The sequence below is a fragment of the Hipposideros armiger genome, unplaced genomic scaffold, assembly GCF_001890085.2.
Source record: "Hipposideros armiger isolate ML-2016 unplaced genomic scaffold, ASM189008v1 scaffold_18, whole genome shotgun sequence".
In the NCBI taxonomy this organism is placed as follows: domain Eukaryota; kingdom Metazoa; phylum Chordata; class Mammalia; order Chiroptera; family Hipposideridae; genus Hipposideros; species Hipposideros armiger.
In genome coordinates this window covers 7,192,666-7,215,162 of record NW_017731368.1, presented here as the reverse complement: position 1 = coordinate 7,215,162, position 22,497 = coordinate 7,192,666, and the positions used below count along the sequence as shown (strand labels likewise).

General features: G+C 39.9%; 1 protein-coding gene and 1 pseudogene across 4 annotated transcripts in view; one reads left to right on the top strand and one right to left on the bottom strand.

Annotated features, from left to right (window-relative positions):
- The first annotated feature begins 83 nt into the window (after window positions 1–83).
- CTNNB1 (catenin beta 1) overlaps window positions 84–22,497 on the top strand; it is a 38,743-nt gene continuing 16,329 nt past the window's right edge. For 2 of the 3 annotated variants that reach the window (XM_019633688.1, XM_019633680.1), the window contains exon 1: window positions 84–306. The gene's annotated coding sequence lies outside the window, so the exon portion shown is untranslated. Of the gene's footprint in view, window positions 307–886; window positions 980–22,497 lie in introns of those variants that run through there. The other variant, XM_019633672.1, reaches the window with a different exon arrangement.
- Window positions 19,162–20,151, bottom strand: LOC109377367 (40S ribosomal protein SA pseudogene; annotated as a pseudogene). The gene has a single exon (XR_002122859.1). The product of XR_002122859.1 is annotated as a 40S ribosomal protein SA pseudogene (transcript).

Genomic DNA, 22,497 nt, shown 5'->3' with positions numbered 1-22,497 from the left:
CGGCGCGGGGACTACTTTCCGCGTCCGCCCGCGCCCCGCCCCTTGTCCTCGCGCGGCGGAACGCTCCGCGCTGCGCCGGCGGCGGCAGGATACAGCGACTCCTGCGCGACTTATAAGAGGTCCTTGTGCGGCGCCATTTTAAGCCTCTCGGTCTGTGGCCGCCGCGTTATCCCGGCTCCGAGAGCGGAGAGCGAGGGGAGGCGGAGACGGAGGACGGTCTGAGGAGCAGCTCCAGTCCCCGCCGAGCCGCCACCGCAGGCCGAGGACGCCCGGACTCCCGCGGCGGGAGGAGCCTGTTCCCCTGAGGTGCTGGGGCGCTCCTCTCCTTACCCTTCCGGGCTGCTCCCGCTCCCTCTTCGGAGCCAAACTTCGTCGCGGGCGCGCGGTTTCGGCGGCGGCTGAGAGCCGGGCTCGGCGCAGCCCCGGAGGCCCGGAGTGGGGAGCAGGGGGTGCCGGGGAGACGGCGGGGGCGGGCTGCGCCCGGGGGCGGAGGGCGGCGGCCGGGCCCGGGTTTCGGTCACCCTGCTTCTCGGGAGCCCCGGGGGCGCCGCTTGCGGGGAGGGGGCGCCGCGAGGGCGCGTCCGGGAGCTCGGATGGCCGGCGGGGGGCGGGGGGCACTCTGGTTTCGGGGTGGGGGGCGGGGTGGGGACGGGGGGCTCCGCCTTCCCAGCGGGGAGTTGGGGTACGGGCGCCGGGCCTGGGACACCACCCCAGGTCCCATCTGCCAAGGGGACGGGGCTGGTGGACTTTCTCTCCAGAGTCCCTCCTTCGTCATTAAGGAAAATTCTTTAAGAGAATTGTTAGTATTTTTTTTTTTTTTTAGCGCCGTGCCTGTGAGTTTGGCACTGGCGCTTGTTTAAATCGAAGCAACTTTAAACCCTAGAGGAACCGAACTATTAGTGCAGACGGCGCGATGCGTCGGTAGGATTTGCACCCGTGAAATCCGTGCCTTGCACACCTGTGTTTTCGTGCCGTGCAGGTGAGTGAACGCGCCGTGCCGTGGACTCTGGTCGGATGGATGGCATCGGGTGTGAGACCCCAGTAAAAACGAGGGCTGGGGCGACTGCCTTCCTGTTTCTTGCCAGTTGAACCCCGGTGTTCAGCCTCTGACTGCGTTCGTAGAAATGATGTATTTACATAGTTTTACGGCAGCTAAACTTGAATTTTAGAGCACGTTTGGTTTTCAGCGGAGTGGACCCCCCCCCCCCCCCCCCCCGTCCCCCCCAGTTTGTGAGTGGTGAATGAAGAGAGACCGGCCTGCTGGTATGCAGAGGTCGGCAAAAGGAAATCGAGGAGTGGTTTTAGTGAAATGAGAGCTTTGTGTCATGAATAGTGGTGGCTTAGACTAGACATCAACTTGAAGAGACGGCTATCCTTTGATAAAGTCTAGGCTAATGTTTTTCGGATGGCTAAGTTACTAAGTATTTTGTCTGGAATTTAGGAAGCCTTTTCATTCTTGTCACTTGGTAAACATGCAATACCCGCATGTATCTTCATGCTAACTAGTCTTCATTCTAGGAAATATTAGACATAGCTTGAAATGTTATTTGCATAATGCTGCTGTTCAGTATCTGCTTAAATTAGTGACGTAAACATACTTTGGAGGTATTTTTGTTTTGTTTTTTGGTTTTTTGTTTTTGTTTCGTCTGAGCTAAGACTGCTGCTGCATTTACTTTATTTTTACATTTAAACCCACAAAATCTCTGGATTACAACAACAACAAAAAGTACCAGTAAGGTTTATTTGATAATATCCTTCCACAGAATTTGATTAATTTGCATCCAGTATTCATTATTTTGACCTAGTCTTTGTTTCGAAGTCCACGTACAAGGACAAGGCCCTAAAGTGATTGCAAAAGTAACTTGAAAAACTTGCAGAAGGCTATTCTATAGGATTAAAGGAATGCTGAGACTATTTAAGTCTGAGGTCCTTGAGGGGGAAATAAAAAACTGTACTAGAAAGTTTAGTGTAGCATGTAATTTACTGTCCCAGGCCTGAGATTCTCCCAGAGGCCAGAACAGTCAATTTAAATAGCTTTCAGGAAAAACCAAGTTTTAAAAAATAAGGTGGCTCATAAAAAAATGAAGCATTTAACAACGTTCATGTGTCAAGAAGCATTCAAGTTTTCTCTTTCGTCTGAACTAATTACTTCCTTTACCAAGGTTATTATGTAAAAAAATATATTTCCAGTATTAAAACTTAAGAAATTATGAATTTCGCTTCCTACTGTTAACTAGTGATGACTGGAATAAAAATTGTCCATGTAAATGAAGTCTGTTTTCATAAACAGTTCCCTGCTTCCCCTCAGAAAGTTTCTCTAAAGGTATTTTGAGATGTGGTACTTAAGAAAACTATCTTCATACATCCTTTGTTTGTTGTTGGGAGGGGTGGGAAGAGGAGTGTTAAGTATTGCTGAAATTAGAGATGTGAATAATTCAAAAGTTTGAATATCAGTCTTTTATAAGCTATAAGTATCAGTGAAATTAAAACCCCATAAATGGACTATATAAGATATTCAGCCTACCGAAACTTTTGTTATTGAAATGAAACAGTGCATCTCTCCATGATTTTGTTTCTCTTGTGGTTTACTATGAAAGAATAATAATTGTAGATGAGTAGGTGGTAAATTTTAAGTTTGTACTTTGAGCTCGGTTGGAAGCATGCTTGATTGCTAACCCAGGACAGAAAGGATGAATGCTTTTAGAGCAGGACAAATGTCTAATAAGTATTGGCAACCCTTTTGTAGTACTACATGTCGACTTGTGACATTGTTTTTGAAAACATTAGTTGTATTAACTTAGTTGTTTCCTTGTAGCCCTCTTTTCATTGTAATACAATATCTTTTGTTGAAACAGCTTCACTAGAAACACTTTTATGCCATAAAAGTAAATACTAGACATAGATGAGGAGCTGCTGCTTAGTCCAGAGTATGTAGCTATTGCCTCTTGTTGCCCTCATTGATAGGATACTGATTTGCAGTCAGTTCTCATTCTTTAACAGACTATTGTTTATGTAATACTGTTCTAATTATGAATGTGATACATAACTAGGCTAATAGGCTAAAATGAATATATACTTGTTAGTGTCCATGAAAGGAAAATATGTGGTTTGTGTTGCTTGAAGATGAGTAGGAGTTAACTCATATAGTTTTTCGTCACTTAAACTCAGGAGAAAGTTCTTTATTTCCTCTGTTTTCTTAAGAATGTTGCCTTTGTGTTTCATGCAAGACTGAGCTTGATTTGGTTTAAAATCTAGATCTCTGTTGACGTCTGGACCCTGCTATCCTTGAAGTATGTATATAATCTACATTCTCCTGAAGGAAAAAAAGCTCTTAGAAAGTCAGTCACATTAGGAAGAGTTTACTTTTTCGAATTTTTAAAAATTGTGGGCAGTTTTTCTTTTAAGAGCCATTCCCCACTCCCTAAGCCTCCCTCAAGCTTGATGCAGCAGAGTGAGAGTTGTATCAGGGGATGTTTATATTGCATGCTTTGGTCATGTTGAGTGCCCTCCAGTGGATATAATGTAATGCTTGTGATTTTTTTCCCCTTTAGCATGTTTTTGTGGAATACATATATTTATGAATAGTTCTGATGAGAAAGCACCTGTAAGAAACCTTTTGAATTCTAGAATAATTTATTCATATCAATACTGCTAATTAAAAGGTTAGCTTGAGAAAATGTCATCTCAACCAGTATTTGCAGGAGAAAGGTCAAAGTAAAATTGGGAATTAAATTTTTGTCGCTTTAAATAGGCAGTTCAGCTTAAATATATCATAATGACAAACCAAAAAACTCAGAATAATAATTTTGGGGTCAAAGATTATAATGTTTAGCCACATTAATGAATTATAGAAACACATTCTCAGAAGAAGTTAATGAAGAAGTGAATTGTCAATTTGTCTAAAATCAGTTACACAGTAAAACATAAGTGCTCAGCTCAGTTACATTATTAAGGAATATTATGTCTGTTAGACTCTACAAAGCTAGATGAGTCTGTATTTGAACTCTAGAATCTAATGCCCTAATTACTAGAGGGTCTCATTTACAGAGAGCTGTAGGTTCTGGTGCACTATAGCAATATGTTGCCCTTTAAATTTTTTAATGAAAACCTTTCTCCATGCTCTTATGTGAAAGTTCTTACTGTTTCTATCAGTAACATTATATTTTGAAAATACTAGTTTCAAATCAGATTCTGATTAGTAACAGGAAAGAAACCTATCCTAAATCGTCTTTTGGAAGTCAAATGATCATTTTATTGAAAATTCTCAGTTTAGATTTTTTTTTTTAACAAGACAAGAATGCCTCAATTTTTTAATGTAAATGTTTTTTTCAGAATGGATCCTTCATAAAAGATCACATTTGGAATAAGTAATGTTTAAGTTGATGCAGCATTTACTGTCTCTAAAAGTAGCTTCTGTTCTAATTTTCTGTTAAGATTTTTATGAGATGTGAGAATAGATTTGAAAGTTCTTTTAAAAATGTACATAAAACTTATTGGAAAAAAATTTACTTATTAGGGACTTATTTTATCGTTTGAAATTGGCTACTTCATTAAGATAGCATACAGCAATTTGACATTCAAGATACGTGACTGAAGTAAGACTGCTTTCACAAACCATATAGATTGCTCTTACATTACAGTGGGAATGGCTACTCTGTGTCTCCAGGGCCTGGCAAGTATGGAGTAGCTGGGACTCTGTGCCTACAACAAATCGGAGAGCACATGTCCCATCTAAGCAGCCAGTCTTCGGCAGCTCCTCCACCATTGTGTGGAAATATAGTTTATGTTGCCACAACACCTGCTTTTATTTCCCTAAGAGAAGCAGGAAATCCGCTAACGTATATCCCTTGATTTGCACATGTTGGTGAATAAAATTCATGTTTTAAGATAATATTCAGCACAAATTAAATACACCTGTTGGCAGGATACTGCCAGTTTGTAACATCTTGCAGTTTGGAGTACAGTTTTTTTATAATGATGATTCCACTAAATGTGGAGAATCAGATTCTGTGGATTTAGGAAATAAGATTGCTAAACTACCAGGTTCACCTTTAGGCATTTGGAAAATGCCTTGTATCAATTGATTATAGATTAGGAACTTAAAAGCAGGTTTGTATTATTAACTTGTTTGTGAAATCTGGGAAACCCCACACTTTGAAGTTTAGGAATTAAGATGGTTTGGGTCAAGGAAAAGGAGAAGAAATAACAACTTGTTCGTTACTTGATCTTAAGTATAGTTTTTTAAAGTGTATTTTTAAAAAAGCAGACTCAAGCTATAAATGCTGGACAAATTCTGGCTCCATATACACAATCATGTCAGCCTAGAATTTTATTGATGTCTTTAAATCGTGCCCTGTTTTTCAGCCGAAGTCTGCATTTCTAAGATCACCTATTATCAGACTAGATCCAAAATGTAAAAGCAAAGTTTAGATAATGAATAAATTAATTGAAATACTTAAATTAATGGCATACTGCCATTTGGTCAGGATAAGTTTATGCAGGCAGTTAAATAGATTTTGGTTAAATCTTTTGTTGTTAGGGCAAAGTTTTTCATTTCCAGAGTTTGACAGGTTGTGTGTTTAGTGTTCAGACTACAGTTTTAGATGGCAAACTATGTCTGGACTGAAAATGCAAACCACAGGCCAACACTGGTTTTAAGAAGCATCATCTGAAGCTAGTGCTGCAGGCTGCAGTTATTTTTATCTGATGTGGTGTAGAATGCAAGCAGAACTGATCAGCGGGCTTAGCACAAAACATTGATCCCAGGGGTGCTCACCCCCTCACCTGTCTGTCCCACAACAGAGCCACTGTAAAGTTTCTCTTGTACTATTCCAGAAATTGCCTGCCTCTGATTTCTTTTGAACTTCTAAAAACAAGGCTTGTTTTTTTTCTCCTGTTACAGTTTGAAAAGTGTGAACAGCTGGATGATGCTGGGGTGAAACAGCTTCATAGCACTTTCTATTTGCTCCTCCGTTTATTTCCATCTCTTAATTTCTTCACTAATATATTCCCACAGTTTTACTTGTGATTTCATAATTCACATGTTGCTGGACTGATGTTTCCCTTTTAACTGATTTATAACTAACAGGTGTGTTAAACAATTAGTTAAAAAATTGGGGGTAGGGAAGATGATATTTTTAACCTGTTTAACAAGTTCTTTCAAGTTCATCAATCCTCATGGCAGACAAACCATATCTATGATTAATAAATCTTAAATGCTAGTAGATGATCTGATTGGGAAGTAAGAGATGTACAAAACTCAAGGGTTGGTTTAATAAACTTTTTGTTAACAGGGTTTTATGATAGCTGAAATAATGGTGATATAGACACATTTTATTGTACATTATCCATATAAAAATGTGGGAAGTTAGATTTACTGCAAAATTTCTTGGGAGTGCAATTTGAAGATGATCTTAAATGACTGTAGTAATTTACTGCACTGAGGGGTGGTGGTTATAAATCCACCCCCTGCCCCCTTTTAAGTATAATTAAGTGGTTTGGGGTAAGGGTGTAGGGAGTGAGTGTGTCTTTGAAGTTTTCCATACACTAGATGAATGCCACATGTATAAGGGAGGAACAAGAGTTCCTTGGAAATATTTTTCAATCCAACTAACTATGGAGGCTTCCAAGTAGAGTTCTAGAGTTCCGTTCTCCTGTGTAGAAAGTGCTGACGTGGACAATTGAATTCTTTTCTGAGTTACTGAAAGAATGCAGTAATGTCAAGCATTATTTATACCTAATAGTTTATTTAGATACAAGAGTAGACCCTCAATGTTACGTAGGAAACGTAGTATGCTGGCATAGCACTCCTTAGATAGATTCATAAATTTAGCCTGTTGTCTGGCATTTTGCTTTATTTTAAAGTTCGTTTAGTTTTTAAGCCGAACTATTTATTTATTTATTTATTTATTTATATTGGAAAACCCACATGAGAATGTGAAATAACTTATATTCTAACTTCTGGTTTTGAATATTCTGTGATCCATTCATTTAGTAAAACTGTATCTGATGTCCTTTGTAAGTCACTTCTTCCCACCTTAATTCTGCTGTCATTTTTCCTGGGTCCTGAATCAGAGTGCCAGCCATTCTGTTCCCCATAGACGTCTGGAATTCCAGAAGATCGGGGTCACTCTGTGGCAGAGTAATGATAGTTAAAATGGTATTGCTGATAAATGGAAGCTGGGAAATACTAAAGTTGGATCTTTTTTGTAAGAATACTTATTAGTCATGCTTGAAGAATGCCCCGACTATATGTTCAAGGGCCTGAGGTTTCTCCTATTGATTTCTCTAGAAAGCTCTCAGACAGGAAGACTTGAACTTTCTCTTTGCTCCTCAAACTCTCCCCCATCAAAAGCTAAGCACTAACTTCTTCACCTTCTTATCCTCAAATCTGCATGGAGCGCCCATCTTTATAATGGAGGAAGGGTTACATTCCAGTGAGAAGCCCGTCCTGACACACGTATTTTCAAGGATTTTGTTCCTTTAGTTACACCTTATTCTTCTCTAGTCCCCTTATCCCTCCAGATTCTAATTCCATTGCTTTTTTTGGTTTCCATTTTCCACCTTTTATCATCTCCCAAAGCCTATTCGTCGTGCCTTCTAGAACTCAGTCATCAGCAAATCCCTTTTATTCTCATTCTATTCTGGGAATACTGTGGTTTTTTTTCTTGCTCCAACTATAACCTAGTCTAACCCTGATAATGCTGCTTTCCTTACAGCTCTCAAGTGGTAAATGTTTTCCTTTCCAGCTTTTACTGCTGAACCAAGAGGTAGTGTCTTCTTTCCTCATTGTCACTTTTTGACCATTCTTTTCCAGAATTTCAAGCTTTGACTCTCATGCCGTCAAATTATACCACCCACTCCCCCTCTGTATTTCAGTCTCTGCCAACTTCCCTGGGTGATTCCCCTCCTTCTTGAACACTCACTAGCTCCTGGCTCACTGTCGTCTTTATTTCTGTCATAATTTTTGGCTCTTGGTGATATCAGTGTCCATGTAGAGCAGTGCTAGTCAAAATGTCATCTGCCTTGTGAACTGTGTGTTACCAGTATGAATTGCTATGAGGAGCTTGTGCCAGAATTTAAATCACCTGTGTCATTAAGTTCAGCTGATTTTTTTTGTAGCAAGACTTTTTGATGAAGGAAGCAGTCAGTCAGTCAATATGTTGATTTATAATCTGGCACAAGCTCATTAGGTTGTCGTGGTCTGGCATTTTGAGTAACATTGATGTAGAGGATGCTTTCAGTATTCTGACCTTTTAATTCCTTGATTTCTTCTCCAGTGATCTTCCTTTTCACTCGGATTCAACCACACATTCCATTGTCATATCCTAGAGCACCTTGTGTTTTACCCATCTCATTTCTGTGTCCCCCCTCTCTCACTCCTCTTAAATACCTCCGTTCCAGCAGCCCTTTAACCCCACTGGAATCCACAATCTATTCGTCCATCTACGCTTTCCATTATCCCTCAGAGCCCTCACTTCTACCCAGCTGGAATTGCGTGTTGAGTCATCATAACTTTTTTATATACACTCAGCAGCCTTGTCCCTCCCTGGCTCCGTGCTCAGTGGTCCCTGGGCTCTCTGTTTACCCTCCTTTATGATTGTTCTTTACTACTTTTTTTTTTTTTTAAGATTTTTATTGGGGAATTGGAAACAGTGCTGGGGAATTGGGGGGAGGGGAATAGACAAGTTGCTGTCGTTTTTTTGTTCTTCAGTCTAGTTGTGGAGGATGTTGCTTCACTGGCCCAAGTTGGCACCATCATTGCTCTCTTCCCGGGCGAGGCAGATCAGTCGCCGGCTTCTGGACGGCCGCTCACTGCGGCTGCCGGCCGCTCACGCTGGCTGCCGGCCGCTCACGCTGGCTGCCGGCTACACACGGTAGCCCATGGCAACCCACTGCCACAGGGGCTGCAGCCCACGCCGTCGCCGGCGACTCACAGCAGCCCAGCTCCAGGTTGAGCTGTTGCTCAGCATCTTAGCTGTGGAGGGCAGTGTCACTGGCCCTCATATGTGGGATCCGAACCGGGGCCCTCTGGAGTCCCAAGCCAGCTCTTAACCATCGCGCCACTCGGCCGGCCCTTTACTTCTTCTTTCAAACCTTCTAACACTTTCTCCTCCACGCTCACTCACCCTCATCAAATGCCACTGCTTTCTAATTCTCGAAGCATATTGAAAAATTAGAAGACTTCCTGCATGCTCCCATATCTGTGACTGTGCACTTTACTTTCTCTTTTGTCACTACAGATGAAATGTAGTGTTCCAAGATAAGGACAATCAATCAGTTCATTTGTACACTTGATCTTATTCCCTCTTGCTTGCAAGATTTTTACTCTGTCCTTCTCCCGCATCTTTGGTTTTTCCTTCTCAACTGGCTCTTACTATGAGCATGTAAACATGGTATCATTTATCCCATTTTAAAAAAATCTCTTCTTTCTATCTCCCCTTTCACCCACCACGCCAGTCTGCTTCTCTACAACAAAACACCTTGAAACAATTATTTATATGCACTCTCCTCTTTCCTGTTGAAACCCTATCAGTGACCACATTGATAAATTTCCAGTCCTCATCTCACTTAAACTATTAGTAGCATTTGGCACAGTTGCCTCAAACATTTTTCACTTGGCTTCTAGGCCACCATATCTGCTAGCAAGTTTTCTTCCTACCTCTCTGCTGGTTCCTTCTTAGTCTCCTTTGCTTTTTCTGTCATCTCTCTGACCTCTTTGTTGGCGTGGCTAAAAGCTTAGTGCTTGGACCTCTCTTTTTTCATTGTCTAATACACTTTGGTCTTCTGGCTTTAAGCAGATGATATTGAATCTGCTTGCTGATGATTTCTAAATTTATATCCTTAGCCTGGATTTCCCCCCTGAACTGTAGATATCTAACTTTTTTTTTTTTTTTTACATTTTGGGTGTCTAAGAAGCACCTCAAACTTAATATATCTAAAACTGAACTCCAGTTTCCTCTAAAGGTGCTTCTCTTACTCTTTCCTAAGAGACTATGCAACTAATGCAACTCTGTATTTCCACTTTATTCAAACTTAAAACCTTGCTGTTCTTGACTCAACTTTCTTTCACACCCTGTATCCAAACCCTGTCTGTAAATCGTGTCTGCTCTTTCTTTTTAAAATGTACCCGAAGTCTAACGATTTCTCCCCTTAGCTGTACCGTCTTAATCTTTTGCTAGGATTACTGCAAAGCCTTCTAACTGGTCTCCCAGCTTATACCTTTGCTCTCCTTAAATGTATTTATCAACGTAGTACCAGAGTAATCCTTTTAAAACAATAGGTCATGTAACTTTTCTGTTCGAAAACCTCCAGGGCTTACCATCTCATTCAGTAAAGCACTAACGCCTATCTGTTCAGACTACTACTTTTCCCTCTCACTCCTCTCTGCCCCATGCTGGCCTTTTTGTGTTTCCTCCAGTTGGTCCAGAGTGCTCTGTACATGCTGTGGCCGGCGCACTTCCTTGGGTCCTTCAGGCGTTTCCTTGCCATCCCAGCTAAAGTCCTTCCCCAGCTTCCTATGTCCTTTCTTGCTTTATGTTTCTCCTTAGCCCTCATCACTGCCTAACACAATAGATATTTTACTCGTTTGTTTTTTTCCCTCTTAGCCTCCTAGAATGTAAACTCCAGGAAGACAGGGATTTTTGTCTGTTTCCTTCACTGCTTTCTTCCCAGTCCCTAGAATCAACGGGACATAGTAGTTGATAAAGTAAATATGTGTTGAGTGAATGACTTTTAAATCTTATCACCTCACTTTGGATCAGCCCAGCCCCAATAGCATACAGATATATTCCAGACCTTTGCAGAGATGGTTCCTTTTTGTCATTTGTGACTGATGTCACATGTCACTTCCACACTGAGGTCTTCCCTGTTCTCCCATTTTTAGTTTATTATATTATCCTCTTTGATTTGGTTTGTGGCACTTAAACATAGTTTGAAGTAGTGTTTACTTGCTTGTTCTTTATTCCTCTCAGGGTCTTGTCCTGATTTTGTATCCCTGGTACCCAGAACAGTGCGTGGAAGATGTAGATGCTCAATAAAGGTTTGTTGAATTGGTGAATGTTCTAGAATTGGACAACCTTTGTTTCCCTCCAGCTAGTGCCCCATTTATTTCTCTGTTCCCTTTCACAGCCTGAAAAAGATATCCTGTGGACATGGTCTACCTGCTTGCTTTCTTGTTTCCTTTTTGTTTTTCCCCATCATAGCCAAAAACAGCTTTTAAAAACTCAAATGGGATCTTGTTCTTCACCTGCTTAGAACCTTGCATGGACTTTCAATGGCACTTAGAGTAAAAGACGCGTTCCTTACCAAAAGCTAGAAGCCCTACATGATCTGGCTATTTTCAGCCTCATCTGATTGCCCACTCTAATGGAATCACTCTGTCTCAAGGTTTAGTAGTTAAAAGATGATCAGGTCTTTCATGACTTTGGACTTCTGTGACATGTTACTTCCTGTTTCTGGAATGTCCCTGCCCTGCCCGTTAAGAGCTGGCTCTTTCGCATTCTTCTTCAGGTCTCAGCTTGAAGGTTAGTTACCCTCCAGAACCCTGTGGGCACTCTTTAAGTACCATCTCCCACTTGTTCTTTTGTCATCCCACTCCCATCTCTCACTTGTTACACACTTACTACTCTTTGTAATTGTGTATTCAGTTGCTGTCTGTCTCCTCATCAAGAATACAAGGACCATGTCTGTCTGTTTTAATCACTCCTGTATACCCAGAATCCATTACACCTCCTTTGGCATGTAGCAGTTGCATAAAAATTTGTTGAGTGAATGAATGAAGTCTGTACATTTTTTATTGCATTTATGCTATTGGAATTGCTGTATTCTGGAACTATTGAGTAAATGGTGGGCAAGCTTTGTTTTGTGGAACAGAAAATCTCTTGATTAACCTCATGATTTGGTAAATTGAGAAAACAACATAGTTTCACCAATGGGGCCTTCACATACAGCTCCAGGTTATGAGTCATTTATTTGTGTGTTGTTGGACTCACAGTTGAACAGATTTAGAGCTGTTCCTTGATGTTCTTTGTATTGAGATAACGAAAGCAGCTACCTTATGAAAATGTCTGTAATATTTTGCTACTCTTCCTAAATACAAGAGAGCCTCATAATTACGTATGAGACCTATCACTACAGTAAGCCTTTCAAAGGTAGCAAAATGTCCTTCTGTTTGGGAGAAGAACATAAGCTTGATATACATGGTGGGGCAGATGGCCGCTGAAGATTATAGATGCTTCTTAGGGAGCTGGTGTTAGCGTTATTCTGTCGAGCCAGGTTTGTTTTGTCTGTTTTTAAACTTAGGCTACTGATAGAGTTGGATTATATGGTTTGTCTACAACTGTAGACCCTTATTGGGGGCAGCCATGTCAGCAAAGTATATGACACTTTAAAAAGCACCATGCCAGTGTCCTGTTCCAGCCCGACGGATAGAAAACCCTGGGGATGGAGCCTCGTCATCTGTATTACTTAAAGATCTAGGTTAGAATTATTGGAAGGATCTGGTTGTCAGTTTAAAGGGTTCTTGAAACATGCTTGGAAATCTTTATAGTAAAGAAGGATTTTTAAAGGCACATATACAGAGTAGTCCCCCTTATCTATGGCTTTGCTTTCCGCGGTTTCAGTTACCTGCGGTCAACTGCAGTCCAAAAATATTAAATGGAAAGTTCCAACAATGAGGAATTCATAAGTTTTAAATTGCACACCCTTCTGGAGTAGTGTGATGAAATGCTGCATCTTCCTGCTCCGTCCTGCCCAACACATGAATCACCACTTCTTCCAGCATAGCCATTCTGTGCACGCTACCCGCCTGTTAGCCATCTCGGCTATTAGATTGACTGGTGCAGTACTGCAGTGCTTGTGCTCAGGTAACCCTCATTTTACTTAATAACAGCCCCGAAGTGCAAGAGTAGTGATGCTGGCAATTTGGACACGCCAAAGTGAAGCTGTAAATTGCTTCCTGTAAGTGAAAAAAGTTCTCGACTTAGTAAGGAAAGAAAAAAAATTGTATGCTGAGGTTGCTAAGATCTATGGTAAGGACAAATCTTACATCTGTAAAATTGTGAAGGAGAAAGAAATTTGTTGGTTTTGCTATCACATCTCAAACTGTGAAAGTTATGGCCACAAAATGATTGAGAAGTGCTTATTAGTGAAGATGGAAAAAGTATTAAATTTGTGGATGGAAGGCATGAACAGAAAACGTGTTCCGGGTGATGGCAGTGTGGTGTACCAGAAAGCACTGAGTCTGTACGAAGACTTCATCAGGGGATCCCCTGAAACGAGTGACATGGAGCCATGAATAGGCTTGGACTGAAGAATATAAAAGTTACTAGAGAAGGCCACGTCTGCTGATGAGGAAGCTGCTGCCACGTTCTCAGCAGAGTTGAAGCAGATTAGAGTTTAGTAACTATCTGTGATTCCAGGCATTCACTGGGGGTCTTAGAATTTATCCCTGGTGGATAAGGGGGAACTTACTATATTATAGAGGCCAAATTCTGGTTTAGCCACATACCTGGTCTTAGTGGCTTGAAATGTTTTTCCCATGTAAATGGCCTTGATGTGGCTTTCATATGCCATTTGGTCCAGTTTTGTTTTTCACACCTGTTTTTAAGACACTACAGGAAACAAGGGTGGGACCTCTCTTAGTAACCTGTGAACCCACTTAAAAACTCTCTCTGTTACTGGTCTTCACATTTAGGTTGAATGTGCTGAATTAAAATGTAAATTCACTTGCTTTTGGTTTGTTCTCAGTGAAATGACATAATAGATGAGGGGTTGGCCAGCTATTGCCTGACACCTGTTCTTGTGTGGCCTGAGAACTAAGAATGGTTTTACATTTTGTAATGGCTGACAGAATATCGAAGGATACACTCTCATGACATATGAAATTACATGAAATTTAAATTTGCAATTTCCATGAATAAAGTTTTGTTGGCACACAGCCATGTCGTTAGTGTGCATATTGTCTGTGACTTCTTTAGTCCTACAACAGCAAGAGTTGAGTAGTTGCAACAGAGAGCTTATGGCCTCCAAAGCCTGAAATATTAACCATCTTTCTCTTAACAGAAAACATTTGCCGACCTCTCTTCTAGATGAGATACATTCTTCCTAAGTGAGTCCTTCATGTTCCTAAGGCACTTAAGAAGTCTCTGAGGCTATGTTTAATTGTTGTTGGCCATCTAAGCCTCCATATTTCATTTTATTTGTTCTACTGTCTACTTTTTGAACATTTTTCTTAATTGGCACATTCAGTCCATCAAATACTTAAGAGCTTGATGTGTGCTAAGCGCCCTGGAAACAGTGAAGGACCAAAGGTATAGTCCCAGCCGTCACCGAGTTGACTTGCTGAGCTTTTTAAAATTTTCTTCCTTTTTTTTTTTTTAAGCTCAGTGAGCTTGGTCTTGGTATGGTGGTGAAGGGAAACCTTTGTAACAAGTGGAGAAGAGGAAGGTTATTGTTATGGGATGTAAAGCAATGCATTACTTCTAGAAGGCATTGAGTTCCTGCTATTCTGCCCATAGCTTGAACCTAGAGGTTAACATCTAGAAACGTTCTGAAATAAAATCTTCCGTTTTTCTTGGCACAGTGTACTCATGTTTGAAAATGCTGCATTTCTTGTCAGCATAGCGCTGTACCTATCTAGGCACAAAGTCAAAGTATGAAGTATGTAGTGAGTGACTCAGATCTTAGCAACATATGTATATGTTATAAGTGTTGCCGTCCCATCCCATGCCCCCCGCCCCGTGGTCACTGTTGAGCGATTGTAGTTCTTTAGCATTACATAGATAACTTTTATTTAAAAATTGCTTACCCTTCTTTTGGATTTGTCTGCAACATTGACTGTTAAATATGAATTGGCTGTAACTTTGAGGGCATGGTGGGTATATAATTTTATGATTAAAAGTCGTGGATTTGAATTTTAAATGAGCAGTGTATTAGCTATACTTATACTGGGGGTGTCAAAAAAATTTATACAAGTGGACACTTTGGTCAGCGTTGCTCAAGCAGTAGTTCGCTGTAATAGAAGTGTGGGTGCTGATGGTAACCAGTTTGAGCACTTCTTGTAATTGCACAAATAAACGTGATTTGTATTCATCTTTTTTTATTGGTATATATTAAGTATTACAATTTTAATAGTTTTCCTTTCTTAAAATGTGTATACACTTTTTGGGCACCTTGTGTGTATTGTATACTCTTATATTAACTGCTGCTAGTCAGTTTTTTCATCTGATATTTGGGAAATGTCTATGTTATGAGGTTTTGGGAAGATTTAATGAGATAACATATTAGGTTCAGAACTGAAGTTGCTAAGCATTTAATTTGTTACCTTGTTAAGTATGTCACAGGCAAAATTGGATGTTTACCTGATACTACAAGGTAACATCCTAAAATTATGCTATAAAAGATACTATTTAATCAGAAGTCTGGTATTTGTGATGGTTGATTCTTAGAATACTGCCACTTTAATAGAATAAGAACTAAATGAAAATCTATTAAATTACTAAAAAGTAGGATATTTATTGCTGTAATTAATTACAGTAACATTTGTGAAAATATAAAAATATTGTGGGCCAGCCGAGTGGTGCGATGGTTAAGAGCTGGCTTGGGACGCCAGAGGGCCCCGGTTCGGATCCCACATATGAGGGCCAGTGACACTGCCCTCCACAGCTAAGATGCTGAACAACAGCTCAACCTGGAGCTGGGCTGCCATGAGTCGCCGGCGACGGCGTAGGCTGCAACCCCTGTGGCAGTGGGTTGCCATGGGCTACCGTGTGTAGCCAGCAGCCAGTGTGAGTGGCCCTCCAGAAGCTGGCGGCTGATCTGCCTCGCCTGTGAAGAGCACAATGATGGTGCCAACTTGGGCCAGTGAAGCAACGTCCTCCACAACTAGACTGAAGAACAAAAAGACAGCAACTTGTCTGTTCCCCTTCCCCTAATTCCCCAGCACTGTTCCCATCCCCCCAATTCCCCAATTAAAAAAAAAATCCAAAAAAAAATTGCAATCAGCTTGACTTCACTTTTAGAAAACATTGGTTATTTTCCCAAAGAATTAATTCCTTTCTCCTTCTCTCTCCTCCCCTTCCTCCCCCCTCCCTTTTTTTAGCAATTTGTTTTTTACTTAAGGTACTAATCTAATCATTGGCTGAGTCGTTTGCACATTTCTTTTGCAGAAAGGCCATTTTATAGGCCACTTAGCTTTTATGGTTAGAGACTTTTCCTTAATGCTGTATTATCAGTGTTTGGCTAACATATAATGGGGCTAAATGATACAAGATATTTTCTTGGACAAGTATCATTTCTAATATCTAATATATATATATATATATAATTTTTGTTCTGCAAATGTATGCAATACTGTCTTTATAAGTAGGCAGATGCTTTGCATAGTAAATATATGTTGAATATTTTTTCATTGTAGCCTTCTTCATTCTTTTTAATCACTACATAGTAATCCACTCTGCCCTTCACCTGGATGATTCACAGTAGCTTCCTAACTGGTCTCCCAGTTTTGCTTTTGCTCCTCATGGTCTTTTTTTCCACACAGGCCTAGGGGTAACTTTAAAAAGCCTAAATCATAGGTCACTCCAGTGGCTTCTCAGTGCACTTTGAATTTTATTCCAACATCCTTATTGATCTGGTCCCTACCTCTCTTCATGGTTCCCTAACTTCTAGTTACACTGCTACAGGTAACCTTTCAGTACCTTTACCGAACAGCTCGTTTCTTGCTTTGCACTTGCCTGCATGGAGTGTTCTGCCCCATCTTCACCTGGCTAGTTCCTCCTCTGCTCAAATGTTACTTCATCATCACTCACTCTTACCTAGAGTAGTCCTCCTCCCCACCAGTCACTAGTCTCACCTGGTTTGTTTTCTTCACAGCAGTTTTCTTGAAATTGTCTTGTTTTCTTTACTTAACTCTCTAGCAATAGAACACAGGCTCTACTAGATGCATGACCTTGATTCTCTGACTCTTATTCACTGTTGTTGTAATGCCAGTAGCATAAAAGATGCTTAAATATTTTTCAGTGGATGACTATATATTCCATTTAATGGATAAATTATTTTTATTCACTCTCCTGTTGATAAGCATTTGGGTAATTTCCAGCTTTTTCTCTGAAGGCTTCACTGTGCAGACCTCTTGGCATGATTCTGTGAGTATTCCTGCAGAATACATTTCTATTATAAAAATGGATTTTTTTTAAGCCATAGGGTATTTACACTTACATTTAATGGTTAATGCCAACTTACCCTTTAAAAAGTTTCTGCCAGTTTAACAATATCCTTATCAGCCAGCCTGGTAAGCAAAAAAATAAATGAGTTTAAACTCTTTTCTATATACTTGCTGCTTACTTTCTATTTTTCCTTTGAAATGATGGTTCCTGCCCTTTCCCTGATATTTTTTCTTATTGATTTGTCCTCAGAGCTTTGTGTACATATGACTATTACGCTTTAGTCATATTTCACGTCTTGTGTCCAGTATGTCAGTTTTTTAATTGTATGTGATTTTTTCCCCCTGGAATTTAAAAAGTTTATATACATACACAGATTATCCTGTCTTGCCTTTTCAGTTTCAAGTCATGCTTATATTGGGCTTCCTACCATGGTTTTATTTACATATATACCACCCTTGCTTGTATATACCGTATTTTATTTCATTTTTTTTAACAAATATTTCAGAAACGTAGGTTTAATTTTAATATAGTAAAGATGAAAAAAATATTTTTTAGAAGGACAAGTCCCTTTCTCCTAATACCGCTAATCAAGTAATCTTTCTCCCACTAATGGAAATACCACCTTTTTCATTTATTAAATTGCCATATTATATCTGGGTGTTTTTTTATTACAGTAGTTTTTATCCATTCCTACCTCAGTGATATTTTTCTTTAATTGCTGTTGCTGTTGATTTATATTGTTTTAGTATCTGATAGAATTTGTCCCTTTTCATAGTTATTGGAGTCTTTTTTGATTCTCTCCATACTACTCCATTCCAAATGAACTTAAGAATCATTTTTACTCCTAAAGAAATCTGAGAATATTGTTGGATTAGAGAAACTAAGTTAGAGAAAACTAATATCTTTATACAGTACAAAAATATTCTCGTCAAGAACAAGAACTATCTCCCATTTAATCTTGTGTGTACCTATTTTTTGTTGCTATATGAATGGAATCTTTCTGTGATTGTTTTTCTAACCTGTTTGTATATAAGAAAGTGTTTCGTATATAACTTAATGGTCACTTTTATTAAAACTATTGAGTTGTTTTCTGTGTAGCCTTATCCACACTGTAAAATCTACTTAAAATGGGTAAAAAGTGTCTTTAAAATGTTAACAGCGTCCTCAGTTTAAAAGTATTCAGCCAATCATTTCGTGAACTCACTTTGAGAAACAGGATATTTTAGTTCCAACGTGTGATGGAAACAGGTCCTCCCACGTAGCTGCAATCTTTAGCCTTATAAAACACACTTGCATTCAGCTTTTATGACCCCTCCCTTTTCAAGAAGATGGAATATTTTGTCCTCGTATTTGAGACTTGAGTTTATAAGATTTAGCTGATTTAACAAAAGTGTACATAAAATACTCATGTCTTTTTTGGGTGACTCCATTTTAGTTTTTTTTAAAAAGATTAAAGTACAAAGATATTTTAACATTATATTTGGAGTTTATTTAATCTGAAATGCTGAAACATAGCTATTGTTTTCATTCAGTTATTTTTGCTATGCAAAGTATAGAGAATAGTGTAACAAACACCCACGTACTCACCACCCAGATGAATAGATGTAATTTTGCTGTATTTGTTTGATTTAAAACAAATAAGAACCACTGAAGAGTTGAAGCCATTTTCCAGCAGCCCTGTTCCCTTTGCCCCCCCCTCCCCAAGTATTAGGAAGTTGGTATGTATTCCTCGTACTTTTACAACATAAACAATATGAAGCATCGTTTGTTTTTTTTAACTTGAGTGGCATAAAATTATATTTGGAAATTATAAAAATGTGCCTGTGTAGATAAAGGCTGTTCAGTATGTACTTTGAAGTAGCTGTGTTTTAAAATATTAATCTTTTTGGTTGCTTATGTTAATACAAACTGGAGAAAATAGTGCCTGCTTTTTCTTTTAACTTTTAGAAACTGTTTATTTTCCATCAACCTTATTTCCATTTTGCATAGGAGTTTGTGGAAGAACAGCTTAGGACCACTCATTGGTCGTTCCTCCCATTCAGTGGCCTGAGCAGTGGGGGCTGCAGACCAGTCTTCAGGGGCAGGCTAAGCGCGCCAGTCTTCTATAGGAAACTGCTGAATGGGCACAGAGGGCCCCTGCACACCTTCAGACCAGTCTGCGACCTCAGGCTGAGCAGCAGTGAACTCGGAACTAGAGGACTCATTCGCCCTGAAATCCTCCTTGGTCACCAGCTCTTTCAACAGAGGCTTGCTTTTCCTTTTCAGCCTCTTCAGGGTCTCCATAGATGTAGAGGGTCAGGCATGACCTCCCACGGATGCTCGCGGGAGGGAGATGGTACCACGCATGCACAGAACTTCCCGGGCCAGCACCCACCACATCAGACCTCCAGAGTGAGCTCCCTTGGTGCAAGGGGTGGCAGTGTCCACATAGCGCAGAGGAGAGTCTGTGTTACACAGAGCGATGGTTGGCAGGTTAACATAAGACGCCTCTGTGAGAGGCTGGTGGTCAGCCTGGGGATCGGTAACCACCAGAAGTCTCGGCTCCCGGAAGGCTGCCTGGATCTGGTTAGTGAAGGTCCCAGGAGTGAAGTGGCCAGCAGTGGGAGTGACTCCAGTGGCAGCAGCAAACTTCAGCACAGTTCACTGGCCGGTATTTCTGGATGATACCACTACTCACATCAGCCAGGTTTTCAGTGGCAACAATGGCATGAGCTGCCTGCCGATAGAAGCTTCTCCCAGGTTCTCTTCAGATTTATGATGTAGAGGCCATCACTTTTCCGTTTGTAGATGTACTGCTCCATTTGAAAGTCAAGGTTGGTGCCACCTAAGTGGGTTCCTGCAGCGAGGAATTTGAGGACATCCTCCTCCTTCATTTGCAGGACATCAAGGGCCCGCACATTGTGAAAGATTCCCTTTAAGTTACGTGGGAACCGAAAACAAGGCCGTAGGGGTCCCTCTGTGGGTAGCACGGAAAGCTAGTGTCTGCTTTTTTCTGGTAATTTGTTCTTAGAGTGAATAAAGTGCAAGTTTGTTTTTTTCTGAAGGATCAGGACCATTTTAGGATTGTGTTGCTGATCACAGATTCTGTGTGTAGTTACTCATTGGTGAGACTTCATGATGTATAATAAATGTAAAGGTTATTACCATAATCTAATTGTTTTAAAGAGTAAAATCATATTCTCAGACATACACAGTTGGCCTAAATGTGCTATATTAGTGATTATTCAAAGGTCTTCTTATATATATATATATATATATATATACACATGCACTCCATAAAACCACAAAAGGGGACTACATCAAAAATCTGGCAAGCCAAAAAAGCTAACTATTCAAGAGAGATGTATAGTTAAATTATAGCATACACATATGGTAATACTACAGATGATAATATTTTATATGGATTTTATAAGGGTCCACAATGCAAGGAATTGACTTTTATATTAAAGGAATTCCTAACAGTAAGTTTAATATGTCAGATGTCATTAACTGCATATCATTATGGGAACCACAAAAAAAGTTTTATACTAAGCATATATTTTACTTTATGGATGGGGTAGAGAAGAGAAGAAAATGAAAGAAGAAAGATCATTTAGCGAACATCCTGATTTTTCCTAGCCACAGACAGTTCACATTTCCAGTAGCTATTTTTGCACCTACCTATTTAAAGATAATACCAAGGGCACTGATGTTAGGTGTTTTGGAGGAACAAGAGTCATTAGATGTGTAATTTTTATTGGCCAGGCCAGGAACCCTCCTTTCAGAGCGCACACACAGCTGAGGAGGAAAAGCAGAAAGGAAAATAGAGTGAGTTGTGAATTAAAAGTTTTAGTGTTGAATGAAAAGTCTAAAACAGGAAGACTTGAGGGGACTATCAATTTTTTAAATGGCAAGGTATTCGTAGGGACAGTTAATAAAAATGAATATGTGTGTTTAGATTTACAAAGTAAATTTTACTGAACTTTTTTTAATCCTTGAGGATATATAAAAAATGTATAATGCTCCTGAAATAGAGTTGCATATTCTCACTTGAACACAGAATGAATAGTTGGCAGATGCTTCCAGTACAGGTTATTAGAAAAGTGAATTGTTAGCATGAACTGCCAGTATAAAACTGGCTTTATAATAGATCTGCTATATTTCTATATAGCAAAGTTACTTCGTGAGTAATACTTAAACTTTTTGAAACCTAAGGTAATTAAGATAATTTTGTCCTGATGGGAACTGGAGAAGTAACTTAAGTATGAAATCTACATTGTGTCAAGAATTATCACATAGACTTTGACAGAAGGCCACTTGCAGTACAGAACGGGAAGTAGGGCTCCAGCCAGCACTCACTGTGAAATTATCAGCTAGTATGCTAATCTTTTATGATGTTGTGGTAAGAAAAGATCCTCACCTCATGTACGCATAGTTTACTTTAAAATCATCCTGTAGGAAGGCACAAATATGGCAGGATAGTAACAGTTGTTAAGTATAGGCGGTGTGGGTGTTCATTATACAGTTGTCTACTTTTGTGCATATTTGAAAATTTTTAACAAAACAAAAAAGAAAAACCTAGTTTGCTTACGTAGCCCTATTAGAAAAGCTGAAGGAAAAATTACTCATAGTAATACTTTGAATAAGGTATGTTTCAGGATGAACTTACTACTTGATAGAAATCTAAACCTTGATAGAGTTTAAATCAGAAATGGCATAATGAACTTGGAGGTATTGTTTATAAAATACATAATTGGAAAGAATATATGTGTGAGTAGCAAGAAGAAAAAATAAAGGATGCCTCCCTCATTAGACTGGATGAGTTGGCCATCCCTGGCACCCTCTCTGTCAAGGCACCACGGGGTGCTGATACAGCTGGCAGAGCACAAAGCATTCTATTGTAGTCTGTAGTAAGTGGCCACTTGCATCTGGGAACAGTTTGTACTTCATAATTTTTAAGTCCCCCCCCCCTTTTATCTTGATTGATATTTTGTAGGCTTTCCCCATTTTTGCAGGATTCCTATACTTCTGAAATGCCTATTACTTGGAGCTTTGATTCCCAGGATCGATCCTACTGTTTCTTTTTTGTATTTGGTGTGTCTTTCTCCTTTATGCTCTAGGAGATTTCCCTAGCTTCAGTTATGTATTGAACTTATTTTATTTATTTTTTTTAAAGATTTTTTATTGGGGAATTGGGGGGATGGGAACAGTGCTGGGGAGTTGGGGGAAGGGGAACAGACAAGTTGCTGTTGTTTTTGTTCTTCAATCTAGTTGTGGAGGATGTTGCTTCACTGGCCCAAGTTGGCACCATCATTGCGCTCTTCTCTGGCGAGGCAGATCAGTCGCCGGC